Here is a 20,104-nt window from a genome sequence, read left to right on the forward strand (position 1 = left end):
TGCTCCTGGAAAATGGCTTCCTTCACCCACATCATGATAACTCTCTGCATACCGCGTATTTCCTCACAGAACTATCTCTTTTGCTAATGACATTATGGCAAAAACACCACATTAGCAAAGTCGCGTAATGAACTGAGGTTGTGCCTCTGTTCTCAATCTCTGCTGGTAGAAAGAAACTGTGTTGATAAGGAAAATAATAACGTTCACACTTTTGCAGAACTTCTTATTTGCCAGCAGCAATTACATTACACATTAATAAAAATGTAATCAACAGTTTTCCTCGCTATGCTGGTGAGATTTTGTGGTGCAAAGTAGGGTAAACTGGCTTTAGCTAATCTGTGAGGTGCTGAAGCTCATTAGGCTTTCATCTGTGGCGAAAAACTCTCAAAAGAGCCCTAAAATGTGACAACTCTGCACTTTCAGTGGCAGCGATCCATGTCGGCCAGGAAATGGGTCCAGGAAGGAATCCTAATGTTTTGACTGCACACTGTATCTCCATAACCTTGAGATTCATTGGTGAATAATAACTCTGCTCTGTGAGCTGGCATTGCTCTTATGGGAAAAAAGACATTGTTTTCTTTGCAGTGGACTCCCAAATCGCTGGCACTAAATTTTCTATTCATTGACAAAGAATGGCAGTGCAGATGGTGCAGCCAGTGAAATAAATGAAGAAGTATGGAATGTAAAAACGATTAAGAGCTCTAAGAGATGAAAGCTTATCAAGTAAGACATTAAGTTTCCTTGAACTTGTTATGAAACTACAAAAAGTCTTCCCACTTCCCCTTGATAATGCTTACATCAAACATTAAAAATGTAATCAGCAACCTTACTCATAACAGGATTCTTCTGCATCCATAAACTGTACACAAAACTAGGTCATGATCAAATGAGTAAAAGAGTAAAAGTCTTGAAGTTGTAAGGCAGTAAACATCTATAAACATGTCACAATGTCTTCGGTGCACTGAAGGTGAAATATTAATACCTAATCAAGTTCTCAGAAGAAAGTGAGACTAAAAATGCCAAGCTAAGCACATTAAAAGGGTCAGATTGAGAGACTTTATCTCGAAATACTACACTGCGCTTTCCCTCTAGAGCACTGCACGACCAGTGCTTGGTGGGGAAATGAACTCTAATGACCTGTAATTAAATCAGAAACCAATTCATCAAACAACTAGTCTGGGAAAAAGAAAGGACTCGTCTAAGAGTGTGGGTGTTGGAATTTGGGCTGAGTCATTTTGGCTGATTACAAGAACCCTCTTTCCTTAACTACCCCCACCCCATTTGGTTTGTTTTTCAGAGGCAGGAAATTCTACTTAAGTCAAGTTTATATCTAATTACCCAGGCTCTGAGTAAGGAAGCACTGTACTAAACATACCTAAAAAAAGGAAATGAATAGAAAACATAAGCAAGTGAAGGAAAATAGAAAGGGCGACACGTTTAGTTTAACTTATATTATCAATGACAACGGATTTGGCTCTGCTGGTGTTTAAAGTTCTTCATACTTTATACAATATATAGCCAAAAGCTTGTGGACACCTGACCGTCACACCCATATGTGGTTCTTCAAACTATTTCCACAAATTCTGAAGCACACAACTGTATAGAATGTCTTTGCATGCTGTAGCATTAAGATTTCCCTTCACCGGAACTAAGAGGAGCTCCATGAAGACCTAGTTTGAGAAGGTTTAAGTGGAAGAACTCAAGTGTCCTGCACAGAGCCCTGACCTCAAAGCCACTGAACACCTTTGGGATGAACTGGAACACTGACTGTACTCCAGACCTCCTCACCTAACATCAGTGCCTGACCTCACTAATGCTCTTGTAGCTGAATGATCACAAATCCCCACAGCCATGCTCCAAAATCTAGTGGAGAGCCTTCCCAGAAGAGTGGATTTTTATTACTTTAACAGCAAAGGGGGATTAAATCTGGAATGGGTTTTTCAGCAAGCACATATGGGCATGACTGGTTAGGTGTCCACATACTTTTGACCATATAGTGTATATAAAAAGAAGCGAAAAATTAAGACCATAAGGTCCCAGTGCTCAAAAACTAAGTGGGATCACAAACTTTTTGGACAGCCATCAGCACACATTAGATCCTGTGTACATTATGAATCACATTAGCAACTGTCAGCTATGTAGGTCGCATCACAAGAGTGTTTGCCAAGCAACTAAATGATAAATATTAATACCAAGAGTGCATAGGGACTCTGGGGACTGAATGTCGCCATGACGACTTGCTTCCTTCCCTCTCTGAAATGTCGGCTGCTCATCACCTCCTATCAGTGGAGAAAAGTGTCACCATCAGCCATGCGGCATCAACCAAAGAGCACTCTACAAAAAGTTAGGGTTAAAATAGTTAAGCTTAATGAGAGGGTGATCACACTCACAGGTAAAACAATCCTTGTATTAAAAATTGTATTAAAAATCAATATAGCAAAGCAAAAAAGACTGATGCATTCACTCATTGATGACTACTACTTATGACTCGTGTTTTAATAAAACATGTTGCCTAATCGGACACCCAACTGCCTCTGAATCATGGAGAGATACATCTTTACTGTAAGTTCAGCTACTCCTTATTCCTCCCACCACCAAGACTATACGAACTGTTGGCTCAGCAAACACACCCCTGCGTGCTGGAGAAATGGCATAACTGACTAGGGGCCAGGCAGATTAAGGTAACAGTTAGAAATGATGAGTCACTTACAGACCAAATGTCTGCTAAACAAAGACACAAAGTGGGAAAAATAGCAGGATTAAAAAAACAAAGAGAGCAAGAGAAAGAGAGAACACAAAGGAAGTGTCCTTATCTTTTACAGTTAAAACCTTCTAGGAGCTCTGGGAGAGGAGCTCAATGAAGCAGTGATTGAATGTGCAAACAATTTTCCCTTTACGGGTCTACAATAACCGTTCCATTCGTGGGAAGCGGGACTCACTGATGTTTCTCACTTCAGCTGTAACAGAAGATGAGGGAGGGGAAAAAAAAGCACACAAAAGGGAAATGAGTCAGTTGTGTTTAATCGCTCTTCAAAAAGAAATCCAACGTGCAGCAACAAACAAGCTCGACAAATAAGCCAATTCATTCACGGGATTTTAATCCCCACTTCCTAACACAGCTAACCACACAAGACAACAAACGTGGGCAAGCCAGGAGATGTAAACTAGCAGAGCTGGTAAATCAGCCATGCTCATCTAGCGCTGGCACACCCTCTCTCTCTGTCTCTAATCAGCCCTGACACGAAGCATACGGCACTGCACAGCACAGCAGACCAAGCCCATTAGGTCCAGAACACACACACACACACACACACACACACAAACACACACACACACAAGAAAAACACTTCAACACTGTGGAAGGTAAATCAATGGAAATATTAGGTTTGAAGTCTGTATGCTGCCATGTGGTTGTCCGTGTGTGAACTGTGTCAGCATGTGCGTGCTCTGCATTTTGATCTATACACAGTTTATATCATTTATCATCATCCACATTTCACCATAGGTCTCTGTAGTCTTTTCCCCTTGACTGCATCCAGTAAAGGTGAGGACAGGTTGTCACACTGCAGAATGAAGAAAAAACTGCAAGATTTCATTCTTCATTAGTGGAGGATAAAATTAGTTTGTCTTCACGGCTCAGGTTCGCAGCAGCCCGCCATATGCACAGTGGCAAACATACCTCCAACTGCCACGCACAATTTTGCCCTCAAGTCTCCATCAGTGAACAGTGGATAAGTTCAACAAAACAGAGCTCATGTGAAAACTGTAATGAATTTCCTGGTTACACAATTGCACTATGTGACCATGTAGCACACAGTTATAGAAGGGAATTATTTATAATTGCACTCTCCAGTGTCACCCAGATGAGGATGGGTTTCCTTTTGAGTCTGGATCCTCTCAAGGTTTCTTATTCATATCATCTCAGGAAGTTTTTCCTTGCCACCCTCGCCTCTGGCTTGCTCATTAGGGATAAGTTCATACACTTAAAATTTATATCTTGAATGTATTTATTTCTGTAAAGCTGATTTGTGACAATATCCGTCGTTAGAAGCGCTATACAAATGGAATTGAATTGCATTCAACCTCCGCTTATTTTCATGCCGTCTACGTATGTAGGAAAGCATAGCATGTCAAAACCAGAGCAAATCAGAAAGTGGGTTTCTTGATAATGTTAATTTACCTAACAATTCTTACTCACAGTGGCAGAGTGGTGCAGTGGTGCAGCTCCAGGGTCCTGGATTCGTCCCTGAGCTTGGGTTACTGTCTGTGTTTTTCACATGATCTCCCCATGTCCATGTGGGATTCTTCTGGGTTCTTCAGTTTCAAACCACCTGTACATGGATTGGCTACACTAAATGTCTATGAGTGTTTGAATATGTATGTATGGTGCCGCGTGAAGAACTGGCGTCCCATCCAGGGTGTATTCCCACCTCATGCTCAGTGTTTCGGGGATAGGCCCCTGATCTTTGCAACCTTGACCAGAACGACTGAAGATGAATGAATCAATCAATTCTTACTCATTTTCTACTTTTCGCTGAAAAGCTGATATTGAGGTTTAGTCAATTCAAATACACACACTTGCTGATTAATTATTTGTCTGATATGCAAGCTAAGAGAACTTGATAGCAGGAGAAATGACTGGTGCCTGTTTTGCAGATAGTGGACTGTCTGAGGGAATCGTGTAGACAGCTGCAAGGTTAAACACTCCTCCTTCTTCTGGACAGCTCATTACTAAATATCTCAATACGTTTCATTGACAGAGGTCTCACCTAATGGACTTACAGTCTAGCGAGTTATTTCATTATCAGGATGGCAGGATAGCTGCTGACAAAGCAGACACTTGCTTGGATGATACCCAGAACCCCACTGTTCACATGGGCTTGTTCACGAAGAATGGGCTTGTCTGGGCTCGCCACTCCTGACAGATCTTGTTGTCCAGACTTCTGTAATTGCAGCTACCACTGGAGATCTTAATCAAGGTTTCGGGAGGATGGAAGAGGCTGCCGGGACAAGTGTTTAAGAAACATTTTTCTTTTCCCAGCCCAATGCGAAGTGTTATGGCAAACCATCTTCTGGCCAACCTGCAATTAGAGTGCAACTTCAGGTCTTTGCAGTAACTGAGCGAAACTTCACATTAGAGAGCTGCAATCTCGCAAAGGACCAAATGTCTCGACATTTAAAGCCAATGGTTGAGGGTAAGCGGTGTTGTTTGCCTCCGCTACCAATGAACCTTTTATATACACACACCAAATGGTTTCCGGAGGGTTCTCGGAAATTTGTGGGCTTCAGACAAAAACTTTGGTGACAAATGCGATTAGAACAGACACTTTCTTGGGGATTCAGCACACATTTTCCCCTCGATATCTCTCTAAACAGATTTGTTTTTGCAACTCTCTTGGGAGTGCAATTCCTTTGGGGGCTTTATGATGTTCTTGTGTTTTCTTTGCTCAGTCAGAGTTTATCCAAACCATCATAAAGTTTATGAGATTGCCACTTATCACAGTAGGAAGATGGCAAACTAACGTCTTCAAAAAAAAAAAAAAAAAAAAAAAAAAATTCAACTCTGCCTCAAGCATAGTGAAAGATGCATTTGGGATATGAGCCTACTATAAAACAGAGCTTATATACTTTGCAGAGCATACAACTGTACGCACATGAGCATTCTTTTTTTCAACACTGGTTCTTTCCAACATGCATACTCTTTAATATAGCCACACACAAAATACACACTCACGTTCTTCCTCAAATGCAGATTTTTCTACAGGGTGTTATTGTGCCTAGCTCATTACGTCCGGGTGGTCTAAGGCATTTAAGATGCTGGGTAAGTCTCAGACACACTCTTCCCACAAAACAGCACAGACCAACACCACCGACACCAGTGTTCATTCTGACAGCTAATTTTGCTTTTGGGATTAAAGCCAAAAGTCAAATAATACTTATAATCATGTTTTAGTTTTATTCAATGGTGTAATGTTGCCACCTCACAGTTTATAGTAAGCTTGGGTTACTGTCTGTGTGGGGTTTCTGTGCACGTTCTCCCTGTGCCTGCGTGGGTTTCTTCCAGGTTCTCCGGTTTCCTCCTACCTCCAATAACACGCCAGTAGGTGTACTGGCTACTCTAAATTGCCCCTAGGTGTGTGTTAATATGTGTGTAAATGTATGTGTGCATGGTGCCATTCAGGGTGTATTGCCAGCTGACCCCCAGTGTTCCCAGAAAAGGCTCTGGATCCACCAACCCCCTGACCAGCATACGGTGGTTACTGAAGATGAATGAATGATAAGAAGATAATGAATCATCAATCAATCATCAATTTAGTTGAAGAAAACCCACAAATTTTCATCAACAAAAAGGGAAAAGTTTTAGTCAGTGAAAACTAAAGTATGTATTTAGTTACAAACTAAGTATGTTATTTCTTTTGCCATTATGGGCTTTCTCCCTGTGTTGAAATCATACGGTTACAACTGCGTCTCGAAAACGCAGCAGCTCTTTTATAGGGAACTGGGTGCATTCAGTAACTCTAGTGAGCACATTTATTATGCTGCATAGACTTTATAAAAGTAAATTAATTCAGTGACTTTGGTGGGGTGTCATCTGATATGCTAGTTCTTGCTAGAAAGTATTATATTAGCCTGATTTTTTTTTTTTTGAGAATAAAACATTGTATTGCGAAACAGTGCCTCTGTTTTCGAAAAGGTTGCTAATATTACAAATTAAGAGTGTGACAGCATCTCCAACAAAATTAACAATGCACCACTGACATGAGTGAGTCTGAAAATAACAGTGCTATGGTGCTAAACACCACACAGGTGCCTTTTCTGTCACCTTCTATGCTTCTAGTTCTGGCTCTAAGTAAGCAATGTGATACACACTGTTGAGGAAAAGATGGCCCGAACGAAGGTAAAGTGAAATATGCGGGCTGGGATAAGTCAGACCTAATAGACTGACGACATTTCCAATGACTGTGGACAGATAAGTGGTCATCCTCATTATCTGTCATTGTCTTCTATCCACTGTCTTTAACTTGGAGATCATTAAACAGGTTTTTCCTACATCAGTGCCAGCTCAGCAAGTCCTCTCACGAGCAATGCCTACTTTCTTCTAGTCCTGCAATGACCATGTGGCTTCACACAACCCAGGGTGTTGAATTTTTTCCTTGCTTTAAAGGTCATTTACTGATGCCTGCATTTATATTCTAATCCAGCCCGTGAAAATAAACAGCAAGGTCCAGCAAACCAATTTAGATTGGCACACTGAGATTGCGCTTAGCATTCAGCATAAATAAGTACTGCGCCAATCGCAGCCCTGCTTTGTGGTCAACAACTCTGAACTATGATCAGCTGTTGCTTTTATAATAGTCATAATGAGGGAGGTGTATGGGAAGTTGCTCCCAGATCAGGAAAGCCTCATTTACAAGTGGTTAAGTGTGAATGCAAGCCAAAATCTGGGGAAAATTGATATGACAATCATCCAGGATGTGACCTGGTGAAATTCCTAGGATATTATCAGGAGCTGGGGTCACCAATTGTCAGAATACGGAGCCAGCAAAGCATTTTACTAGACCAAACTGGGGAAAAAAGCCATAGTTCAGTGACTCCAGATTTCTAAACATGATCCAGTGTGGCTTCTTGTTCAGATCATCTTTTGTGGTTTATGCAGTCACATGCATTTACGTAAATTATTTAGCTGAAGGCATCTCATCGGACCAGAGACTAGCTACAGGGCTTAAGACATTACGTCAGAATTTTAGATTGTTCTTTTCCTCGTGTCTGATTAGTGAAGTAACAATATAGCTTGTAGACAAAGTAGAAAACTCAACAACAAAACCAGTAAGTTTAAATACGATTCAGTAAAGAAGGATGGGTTTATTCTCATTTGGTTCAAGTCAAAAGTGCCACTAGTCAAAAGTGGTAATGTGATTCGCAATTGCGAAACAAAACCTTTAAAAAGGTAGCTATTAGTTGTGTAACATGTTAGTTGCTTATCCGAACCTTTGAAAGGAAGAAATTATTATGAAAACAGTTAGTTGAACATTCTTGCATTAGTAGGTGGCAATCCTATGATGCACTGACAACACTGGAGATTGTCCATTTAATAAAAACAGCGCGGTTTGTCATTCAGGGCAAGAACAAAATTATGCGTCAAATAAAGTTAGTTATTTATGAGGGAATCACCATCATGCTACAATATAACAACATTCTGGCTTAAGTAGAGAGTGTCTGAAAGGTAAATTCCACCAAATCTATCTACGTACGTGCGATTTTTTTATACGTCACATCCAGACTTTCATGGTAAACATGAACATCCTGGTATAAGGCTAGAAGTTTGAATGGTGTAAAGTCTGAACATTACTAGTCGAAGTACACTCATCATTTTGAGTGTATATATATATATACTGTAAGTGAAGTAGTTGAGAGAGGACAGTGAGTGAGGTTGCCATTCATATGCAGTTAATCGCCTCTGGTGCAGAAGGCTAATGGGGGTTAACATGAACGCAGGCTCCCAGTGCAGACGGGACTCTCCAACCCCAGCTGTAAACAGTCATAATGAAAGCCATGTCAGAATTGTTCTGGTCACACTCACATACACCCACTTTTTAATTGCTTTTGCATGTGACAAGGGCAGACAAAAGGGATCAAAGCGTCTCTTTCCTTTCTTACCGATCCCCCCCACACCCACCCGCCCTTTCCAATACCTCCCTGTGGCCCCCACGTTCCGCCCTCCAGGCGAAGGTAATTATTGTCTGAAACCTACGTCACAGCAAAGCACAGATTGAGCAGAAGAAAGAGCTAGGGTAAACACTTACTACAGTCTGCATATTGAGCAAGCCTTTTCCATATGCGAGCCCCTCTACAGAATACACTCTTGGGCACGATTGTACACACCATAAACATGCAAAAACCTACACACTCCTGCATGATACCCATATAGCAGCTGGCCCACAGACGAGAGCAAACATAAACTTTTAAGTTCCTAGCTCAGAGCACATGAATGCCATCAGCATCTGTTGGTGTTTTAGTTTCAGAAAATTTTTTTTTTTTTTTGTCTTAAAGAAGGTACAGAACATAATAGTAACCATTTCCCAAGTCACAGCTTATCAAATTGTTGCTTTTCATTTATTTATGACTCAAATACATTCCATATGTGCCCCATTGTAGCTGGCCTTTTCCTACCTTCCAAGTTAAAAAACAAATAAAGCCAAATAAGATATTTTTAAGAACATAAAAACATCAAGCAATGAAGCACAAAGTCTCCAGTGATCTCTATGGAAATTCTGAGTCTATATGTTCCAGTGTGTGAAAGTGGAAACACAGTAAAGTTCACATGTAGATGATTTGTGACCCTTTTTATTTTCATGCAGGATTTCGCACCATTGTGTATTTTATGGTTATGGCTATGGAAAGGATGGGACAATGAAATACTGACTACAACCTTTACTGCCTATTAAAGCGACAGCAACTTTTCACCTGCATAATATCGAAACAATTGTACTGACAGGGATGTTTAAGGTCTTTGCTATGGCTCTGTAGCTTCTTGAGTGTTGTTTAATAATATTGTCCCTGAAAACTGTAGGAATCTCCTTCAACCCTTACCACTCTGGAACTATATTAAAAAACAAAAAACAAAGTGTCCAAATACTTCTTTTCCCTCACTGTATAAGTTGTTAAAGCATGCACATTTGCGTGTGAAAACCCATACATTTCACATTTTAAAAAAGGCAGCTTCTTCTCACCCATGATTTTAAGACGAGCCATTAAGAAAATCTCAACCTAAACCACGCTACAGCTTTCAAGGTTCCAATGCCATAACACTGCTCCGTGTGTTCAATAAAGCCACTTCGACATTTATGGTATGTGAGTACAGTTTCAAAATCCCAGGGTATTTTAAATATATATTCTGTTCAGGGACTGTGAGCAGCTAGGGCACCTTAACACTACCCATTACCCATCTGTGCCCCCTCAACACTCCAGAGAGTCTCCTGCAGGAGCTGCAACGATCTTCAACCAAATCTCAAAGTCATAGAGAACACTGAACAGGATTTTGACAAAGTTTGCATGTAGGATTATGCATAACAGGAATACTACTTTAAATGTAGTCAAATTAATTGATAAAACAACTTCTGACAACAGTAGTAGTTCTATTTCGGAAATACTGTATAATTAGGCCCTGATTTACTCATATCCCAAGAGTGTTAATTTGTGTGGGCTATCTGAGAAATTGCGTGCAAGATTAATGGGAACATTCCAAATGATTGAGAAAAAAATAACGGTGGAAATGACATCACATGCAAAGTAGCGAGAGGAGACAATAATAAAAGGAGGTGTTTGTGTAAGCTAATTGTTCTCGATATGCGAGTTTGGAACAGTTTCAAACAGATCTCTGGAAGAGTAAAACTGGAACTTGTCAGATGTATGTGTAACTGTGTGTCACGTAGGATGCAGATTAAAGGTGGGGAGACTTTTGAAAAAAGTGTTCAAAACATGGAATACATTCAAAATTAGAGTGTGTGTTTTGTTCAAAAAGGTAATAAAAAACTTTTCACTGGCTTTCTTTAAATGTTAATCGTAAAATGAATCCAAGATTTAAAAAAAAAAACAATCATTCTTTTGAGGTTCCAAGAAATAATTTTGTGAAACAGTAAATGACAACACTGTGAATGCAAAAAACATACAAATATGGGCAACATATTTTATATTGCTCATTTCAAATATGCAAACCTCTGTACGCCGTTAGTAAATCAGCTTCCTTTTTTTATCAGATGTTCATTTGCTCTTGGAAATGAATCACTAGTTTAACTTTTTTTTTTTTCATACTTTAATATCAGATAATCAGCTAATTATCTTAAAAAGAAAAAACTAGAAATTTATCCATTATGAAAATGGCTGTAAAGGATCAAATTATCATCAAACTACATACTCAGTCCACTTTAATAGGAACACCAGCACACCTGCTCATTTATGCAGTTATCCAATCAGCCAATCATGTAGTGGCAGCACAATGCATAAAATCTTTCAGATACAGATCAAGAGCTTCAGTTAATGTGCACATCAAATATCAGAATAGGGAAAAAGTGTGATCTCTGTGACTTTGATCATGGCAAGGTGCTTGGTACCAGATGAGCTGGTTTGAGAAATTGAGAAATTGAGAAACTGCTGATCTCCTGGGAATTTTACACACAACACTATGTAGAGTTTACACAGAATGGTGCAAAAAACAAAAAACCTCCTGTGAGTGAAGGGTCTGTAGGCTGTTGACACCTTGTTGAGAGAGATCAGAGGAGAATGACCAGACTGGTCTTAGCTGACAAGAAGTCTACTGTAACTCAGATAAGCACTCTTTACAATCATGGTGAGCAGAAAAGCATCTCAGAATGCGCAACACATCAAACTTTGAGGTGGAAGAGCAGAAGCAGAAGACCACATCAGGTTCCACTCCTGTCAGATAAGATGTCAACCAATGTTTTTTGTTTTTCGCACCATTCTGTGTAAACTCTAGAGACTGTTGTGTGTGAAAATTGCAGGAGATCAGCAGTTTATGAAATACTCAAACCAGCCCATCTGGGACCAACAACCTCACCACGATCAAAGTCACAGAGATCACAGTTTTTCTTTATTCTGATGTTTGATGCGAACATTAACTGAAGCTCTTGTATCTGCATGTATCTGCATGATTTTATGCATTGTGCTGTTGTCACATGATTGGCTGATTAGATAACTGCATGAATGTGCAGGTGTACCTAAGTGGACTGTTACTGTATATGAGACTATATACAGATAGACTTAACAGTGAGAGGCACTACCAAACATTTTATTATATAATTTCATATAAACATCATGTATTAGCAGATATGAATATAAATATCATGTCTTGTTTTAGCATTTTTAATACCAGATTTGTATAAATCAACTGTGCAACAGCATCCCCAGGAAAAACATCTACCTCTGATATTTCATCATTTCCAGTCACTGAGCTCAAGTGAGATGTAGTGTTAACAGTTTTGAGAGCAATGACCTTATGTTTGAGAGCATTGATCAGTTGGTCAAAATTTATAGATAAGCACCTACAAGGAGAAGCTGAGCCTTGGTCAGTAGCACAGCTGTATGATAGTGTATCAGTACAGGCACTAGTGCACGAGAGATCTGTGACCTCCATTCTGCTTGTGTGAGAACCATAGATATATACACAACACGATGTCTTTTAAATGAACTGCCAAAGACACATAATATCTGCTGTTTTAATTAACAAAATGTTACACATTATACATTATACGCTATACTTTATGTGGAACCATACAACGGAGTGTTTCACCGTCAGAAAGGGTTTCAAGTAGAACCCTGTTTGGAAGCTAAGATCCCTTAATTATCCAATGATTAAGTCATTAAATTACCCTTAAATAACCATTTATTCTCTGTTTGTATTGTAGTAAGTCAATGCAAATAAAAGGCAAATAAAAACTGGCTCCAAAAGTCATTTTAAAATGTCAGAATAACAGTTGCCAGGTTTTAAAATAACTATGCTACTGTAGATCTCTAAATATCCACTGCCTAACTCCCTTATCCATTTTCAGGGCATTGCTTCTTAGCTAGCTACATTTAGTATCAGTGTAAAAGAAACAGGAAACTCATGCAACCTCTGCAGGATCTATTTTAACAATATACAGTATGTGCAACAGTAAAGCAGTGTTGGACATATATTATTCTTAGCACGGCAGTTTCAAACAGAAGTTCATAAATGTCACCATGCAATATGTCACATCCTATACAGCAGCACACCACTGCTATTTTCAAGCACCTGTTCCAGATCCGACTTCCTCTATTCAACCCAGTTACAGGTAAAGCTGAAAGCACGCGCATGTGGATACTGGCAAAGAGCTTTAATGGCTTCACACTGTTCAGCTCCCTAGTGCTTTGGGTTTACTTTGCTTCTCTATGTGTGGTGAGCACAGTGAACAGGTTGGAAGAGCCAGCCTTGGGCTTTTGGCCTGCTGGAGTCAATCAGAGACATGCTGCCAGTGCTTCACTCTGCAATCACTCTGTGTGACCGTTCTGTGCTCCAGCACACTTACATTTAATGGAACACAATGAAATGTAAAAGTTTCCAACTTGACCAGTTGGTGCCTGGGAACTAGTATCATCCAATTGTTGCAAGATATACAGTGGATTTTATGTTTATTTCCAATCTTGCATTATATGTTATTATTTCTAATCAGGTTCAGCCAGCCTTACAGTTAGCTCCTAAATTTTTGGCACCCCTGTAAATATGGGTAAAATGGTTAGGAAAAAATGTCTTTGTGGTTAATTAGCTTCATTTCACACTGAAAACATGAAAGAAATCTAACCTTTAATTGAAGTATACTTATTCTAATTTATATATATATATATATATATATATATATATATATATATATATATATATATATGTGATATATATATATATATATATATATATATATATATATATATATATATATAAATAAATTACAATAAGTATATATATATATATATATATATATATATATGTATATGATCAAAGTATGTATATATTTTTAACAAAGCCAGAATTATTGGCACCCCTGCATTTAGTAATTTCCATTTTCCAACAGTGCATTCAGTCTTCTCATTTAATGCTTCGAGCTTGTAGAATACAGAGCCAGGAATCTGAGAGCACTCCCCAATACAGAATCTCTCCAAATCCTCCAGGGTCCTAGGTCCTCTCTTATAAACTTTCTGCTTCAGCTCAATCAACAGGTATTCAATAGGGTGTAGGTCAGCAGACTGGAATGGCCACATCACAAACTTGATTCTGTACGTATTGAAATATTGGATGTATGTTCTGGATAACTGTCCTGCTGGAAGATCTAACCATGAGCTACTTTTAGCTTCTTGGCAGAGGCCAGATTTTCATTTAAAATCTCCTGGTACCTCATGGAGTTCTTGATGGCATGTATCCTAACAAGCTTCACAGGGCATTTGGAGATTAAACAGCCCCACAACATCACAGATCCTCCAGCATACTTAACAGTGGGCATTGGGTTGTTTTCTGTATAAGCATCTTTCTTTTTACACCAAACCCACCTGGAGTGTTTGTTGCCAAAAAGTTCTATTTTTGGCTTATTAGACCATAGATCTTGGTTCCAGTCAAAGTCCCAACAGCATCTAGTGAACTTACGTTTGTGTTTAGATGAAAGTAAAGGCTTTCTTCTGGCACAACTCCAAATAGTTTGTTGGCATGAAGCTGGCAGCTAATTGTAGTTTCGGAGATTTGGTGACCCCAAAATGCTCACATCTTCTGCAAACCTCCAAATGCTATCCCTGGAGAAACCTCTCTAACCATCCTCCTCACTGTGTGTGGGCAAAATACACCTGCATCCTCTTCCAGGCTTGTTCTTTACAGCTGGGTTACACTTCTTAATTATTGCCCTAACAGTGGATATGGGTATTTTCAGGCATGTAGCTATTTTTTATAGTCATTGCCTGATTTATAAACATCAACACAACACGTTTAACTTATTTCATTTGTGTTTTTTTCTTATCTTCCCCATGTTGATGGAGAAGGATGGAATTTTGGATTTTGGTCACGTCATATTTATACCCCAGTCAAACATGATACACAACCATTATCAAGGGTGTCAATAATTCTGCCCAAAAAATACATATTAGTGAATAAAAATGTTTCTAGACCAAGAATAATCATATGATTTCACATATACTGTATCTTGTGATTTACAGTATTACCATATGGGACCTGGTTAATTTCAACGATGTATACAGACCTCCAATTGCATTTTTCTGGTCAAAAAAATATAATGTGGCTACATTTAACACATAACATTTAGCTAACCTGTTGACCTAGTTGGCTAGTCAAATATCATTCTAGGCTAATAAATGACATTTGTATGCGAGATAACTACCATAAATGCAACAAAAATATGGTTTTAGAAATTACACACTAATATTATACTAAAACTGAATGGCCTGAAACTGATTATTGTTACAGTGTACACCTAAATATACTCTAAGTTACAAATCCCCTCAGAAATCCTGTCAGTTTAATGCTTGCTAGTTAGCTAGAGAGCATGAACAGTGAAGACCGCAATAACACAGCATAGGGTGAATTATGCTATATTGGCACATCAGGTAAATTTGGACAGTTAATCTTAGCAGCATTTATTTGTGTACTGGTATGTCAAAGGCAAATCTTTTGTTACGAAGCTCTTGCAGTGGAAGCGGAAATAAATAATGTTTTAAACATGAACTTGTAGATGAAAGTAAAAGTCTAAACCAATGAAAGTATATGACTCAAATGACCAAACATGCCATTAAAATGGCTTTCAGTCAGTCTTGAAACAATTGTAGGCCATGTTTCTTCAAAACATGATATAAACATTTTCTTCTTCATATGTAGATAGTCAACACCTTGAGGATTTCAGAAATACAGTTGAGGTCAAAAGTTTACATCCCCCTTTCAGAATCTGCAAAATGTTAATTATTTTGCCAAAATAAGAGGGATCATACAAAATGCATGCATTTGAACAGAATGGATATGTGTACATTTTTCTTATTTTGCCTAAATATCATATTTTTTCATTTAGTACTGCCCTTCAGAGGCTACAGAAGATAGTTACATGTTTCCCAGAAGACAAAATAAGTTAAATTTACCCTGATCTTCAAATTCAAAAAGTTTTCACCCCCCGGGCTCTTAATGCATGGTTTTTCCTTCTGGAGCATCAGTGAGCGTTTGAACCTTCTGTAATAGTTGCATACGAGTCCCTCAGTTGTCCTCAGTGTGAAAAGATGGATCTCAAAATCACACAGTCATTGTTGGAAAGGGTTCAAATACACAAAAAATGCTGGAAAACCAAAGAATTTGTGGGACCTGAAGGATTTTTCTGAAGAACAGCAGGCTTAACTGTTCAGGACAAACAAGAGACTCATGAACAACTATCACTAAACAAAAAAACACAGCTGTGGATCACTCAGGTGACAACACAATATTAACAATCAAGTGGATGTAAACTTTTGAACGGGGTCATTTTTATAAATTCAACTATTATTCTCTCTTGTGGACTATATGTAAACATCTTTTATGTGAAATATCTTATTCAGGTCAGCACTAAATAAACAATAACATGCATTTTGTATGATCCCTCTTATTTTGGCAAAATAATTAACATTTTGTAGATTCTGAAAAGGGGGATGTAAACTTTTGACCTCAACTGTATATGATGTGTTGGGAGGTTTGTTTTATTAAGGGCAAGAAAGCTTAGATGATATGGAAATTCAAAAAGGGTTCCAATATATCAGATTTCACCCTATATGCTAATCCTAGGTGTGTGCACTTCCCTGAACTTGTTGTAATCTCCTCACAGACAGCTTTTCAGCAGAAAAAAAATGTATCATTTGCAGTGAATAAAGATGAATTGAAACTCTGTGTGAATTTATAAAAAGAACACTATTCTGGGATAAAAAAAATCAATCTTGCCTCAGCAACTTGATATTCAGGGACAGACAGCATCGTTAATCAATGCAAGCCTATTGCTGAGGTACTAAATTCACAAGCCACATACACACCTTTGTTTGACAGGAGACTATTTGTTTTGTAAAATATAGTGTAAATGTTCAGTGGAGTTGTTCTTTCTTCCCCTTCATGAATATAAAGATCTATTTAATCTTGCAATATGAAATTTTCTTAATTAGACCATGTCCAGGAATCATGTCGGATCACGCCGACACTTAGTATTTCACCTTTTTCATCTCCAGCTATATTTCCGCACAAATCTTTGTCACATCTAGTGCTAGTGTCTTCCCTCCTGCGCTATCCCTCCATGGTCTGCAGTAGACTATACTGTTCAGTCTTCAGACTGTTTAAACACTGCTTTTCAGTAAGACTCTGTTAATACAATTTTTGGATGCTGTTTTCAGGGAAATCCAGCCAAAGACAGGCCCGTCAGCTGGGCTGGCATGGGATCTTGGTTCAATATCTTTGTCAGATATATTGTAATTGCATGGGGCAGTGTGATGGAACCCACTGGTTGGAATATTGCATTGTATTTCCCTGGAGTCTCCCTTCGCCTCCATCAGTTTCTCGCTATCAGTCTTTCTCTGAATGTCTCTAAGTCACTCTCTGTTTCACTCTCTTCACACTTTTCCGGGAGAAGGAAAGGAATTGAGGATTGAGGAAGACCAAGAAGAGAGGGTCTATGTGATCCAAACGAAAATATAGCATGAGGAACATATGTCTCAACAACTCTTTATAAGAGAAAAACGCACACACACACACACACACAAACAAAAGAGAAAGAAAATGCATTTTATGGGGATGCATATTTGCATTTTACACTGAACTTGAAAAACAATATTTGAATTCATATTCAAATTTCTTTGTTGTACACACACATACACGGGCACAAACACACTGGAATACCAAACAAGGCTGTTGTGTGTTATATTCTGATAAGCAAACACTCCATTGCAGGACTGTACACAGAACCTCTAAGGTCTCTCTCTCTCTCTGTCTCTCTCTCTCTCTCACACACACACACACACCTTTTCAGGGAACTAGCAATCCTTAGAAACAGTCCTGCATTTCTACCGGTTTGGGAACCATTGCATAATCAGATGTGGGAGTAAAGATAACAACTGTGGAGGATTTTACAAGTTGTACATCTGGTTTTGAGAACATTTTATCATCCAAAATCGAATGCGTTATCGTGCATACACAACTCAAAGGCGTCATCTTAGACAAAAAAAAACAAAACAAACATGGGCAAGACAGGAGATACGTGTTACTGGTTTTAGCCTACTTTGTTTTAGAGAGACTGTGTGCATAGCAGCTCAAACAAAGTTTTGGTAGCACTGGGATTAGCAGTACACCTCCCATTCAGTTTGTTGTAATTTGCAATAAAAAACTGTTTATCTCAGACTAGTATATATTATACTGTAGGCATGAGACAAAATATCGTCTCGAATATCACAATACAGATACTGCAGAGACGAATTTGCTTCACGTATCACGATATTGCCATTTAATATTCATTATGAGCTCTACCTCTTCTTACACACTAGGAGGCAGCAGCAGTGGTAGTAGCATACAGTGCACGAAGTTTGCGCGTGGGAACCTAACTGCCTCGAAGGATACTTACTTAATAGTTCAAAAACTTCAGCTAATCAGAAGGATGCGTTATGGCCCTCAACAACGTTGGGCCTGTGTGAACTTGGGAAAAAAATAATACTGAAACGGCCCATAATACACTACTGATCAACAAATTCACACTGTCCAGAATTCACAGCAGATCCGTAGCGTAGCCAGCAGAAGGGCAGTTACCTTAAACCTCTGTATATATGTGCACTCCGATTTCTACAGTGGCTGGCTTGATAAACAGCATTAAAAAACAATGCCTGTGTGCAAATCACTTGCAGCTAAAAACGATTCACAAACATGTACTGGCAGTGGCGTTCTGGCAGAGACATAACCAGAAATTAATTTTGAAGGGATGAGGAAATATACAAAATAAAATCGCAACTGTTTTTCTCATCTGTACAATGAAATTGGTGTGACACACTCGTGCATTTCAGGTGGATGTCAGACGGCAGTAGGAGCAGTTATGACACCAATTTGATATTTAGACTAATCATTTAAGGTGCAATCTACCATCAAACAATCTTTCCATATTAATCACATTGCCATGAAATACAGTTATGACACTGAAAAAGATAAAAATAACATGTTAATAATAGGGCAAAATTACACCTTATGTTATAAAACCTGATCTGTTTTCCTTACAATACAATGTACTGATATTGCAGTGGTTCGATTAATTGTCCTTACAAAATAAATGAGTTAAAATGTAATATCTTATTAACATCTTGTGAAGCCTGTATTGGGATTTGTCTCATATAGTCGGCTCATTGTATCGTCTCATGCCGATACTGTATATTGCAATATTGATATTTTAATCTCGCTATTTTCTTCAATATGTTGTCATACCAATGAAATCCCTTAAATCTGGTTCACTGGTTTCAGACCAGGAGAATTTTGATTTTGCAACCACACTGATTTCGCCATTAAAGAACCAGCATTTCTGTAGAGGAAAAGGGCAGTTCAGAATTAGGGACCGTTGACGTCACCATGACGGTAAAAGGCCTATCTGCCTCCTCCTCTGATAGACACACTCTCGCTTTTACTCTTGGTCTCCAGTCAGCTGAAACATGTTATCTATTAATCCTGCTGAGGCAGAGCCATTCTCCCATATGCTGTGTTATTAAACACAGGCCTGTTTTGGTCAGTGGGATTAAGTGGAACCAATTTGTGAAGCTTGAACAAAACTTGTGCAGGAATGCAGGCAGCAGACTATTTCAGATTGTAGCAGTGTGATGCGTGATGTGTGTTGTAAGTTACAAACCTGGACACTTCTTTCAAGTGGATTGGGAATCTGGCGAGAGAAAAGGACAGGGCAGGATGACTGGCCAACCATGACTAAAGATCTCTAGGTGGTTCACCCACAGCCCATCTCCCAGTTTATCCAAGCTCTATCCAACCACAACTGCATTTCCTGCTACTGGAAGCAAGCTTAATACTGACAGCATACCTTTGGTTAATGAATACAGTACTAAAAATGAGATGATACACAAGCCTTGCAAGCTCAGGATGTCTTGAGATAAGAGGCTGAAGATGACGAATGGCCTCGTAACGCAGTACTGCAGAAATAAGCTGCCCCGAGGCCATTCTGCCAGGGGAAACATCTATTGTAGAACACTGCAAATACCTGGTGCTTAAAAGCTGAAAAATGGAGCAGGCCACGTAAGCACGCATTCGCTGATGGAACGCCTAATTAAGACAAAGTGGGCCGCAAATCTGCCTGACATTTCACCAGCACCGGAGGGGCCTGACTGCCGGCATGGTAACACATAGATATCGGGCCAATGACATCCCCCAACAGACACTTATCCCCTGACATGCAATCAGTTTTAGTGATCTTTGGCTATGTAAATAATTAGGCCTATCTAAAGGGGATATTCTTATAAATCCATGTAATAATCCTTTTGGCCCAATGCATATTTACTCAAATGTGAATAAAACACATGGAAAATAATCCTAAATGCACAG

General features: G+C 39.0%; 1 protein-coding gene across 4 annotated transcripts in view; it reads right to left on the bottom strand.

The window, feature by feature from the left end:
* The window catches only part of samd12 (sterile alpha motif domain containing 12), a 98,387-nt gene that overhangs the window by 12,892 nt on the left and 65,391 nt on the right, over window positions 1-20,104 (bottom strand). The window lies entirely within an intron of this gene.

Source organism: Pangasianodon hypophthalmus, chromosome 23 (assembly GCF_027358585.1).
Source record: "Pangasianodon hypophthalmus isolate fPanHyp1 chromosome 23, fPanHyp1.pri, whole genome shotgun sequence".
NCBI lineage: Eukaryota > Metazoa > Chordata > Actinopteri > Siluriformes > Pangasiidae > Pangasianodon > Pangasianodon hypophthalmus.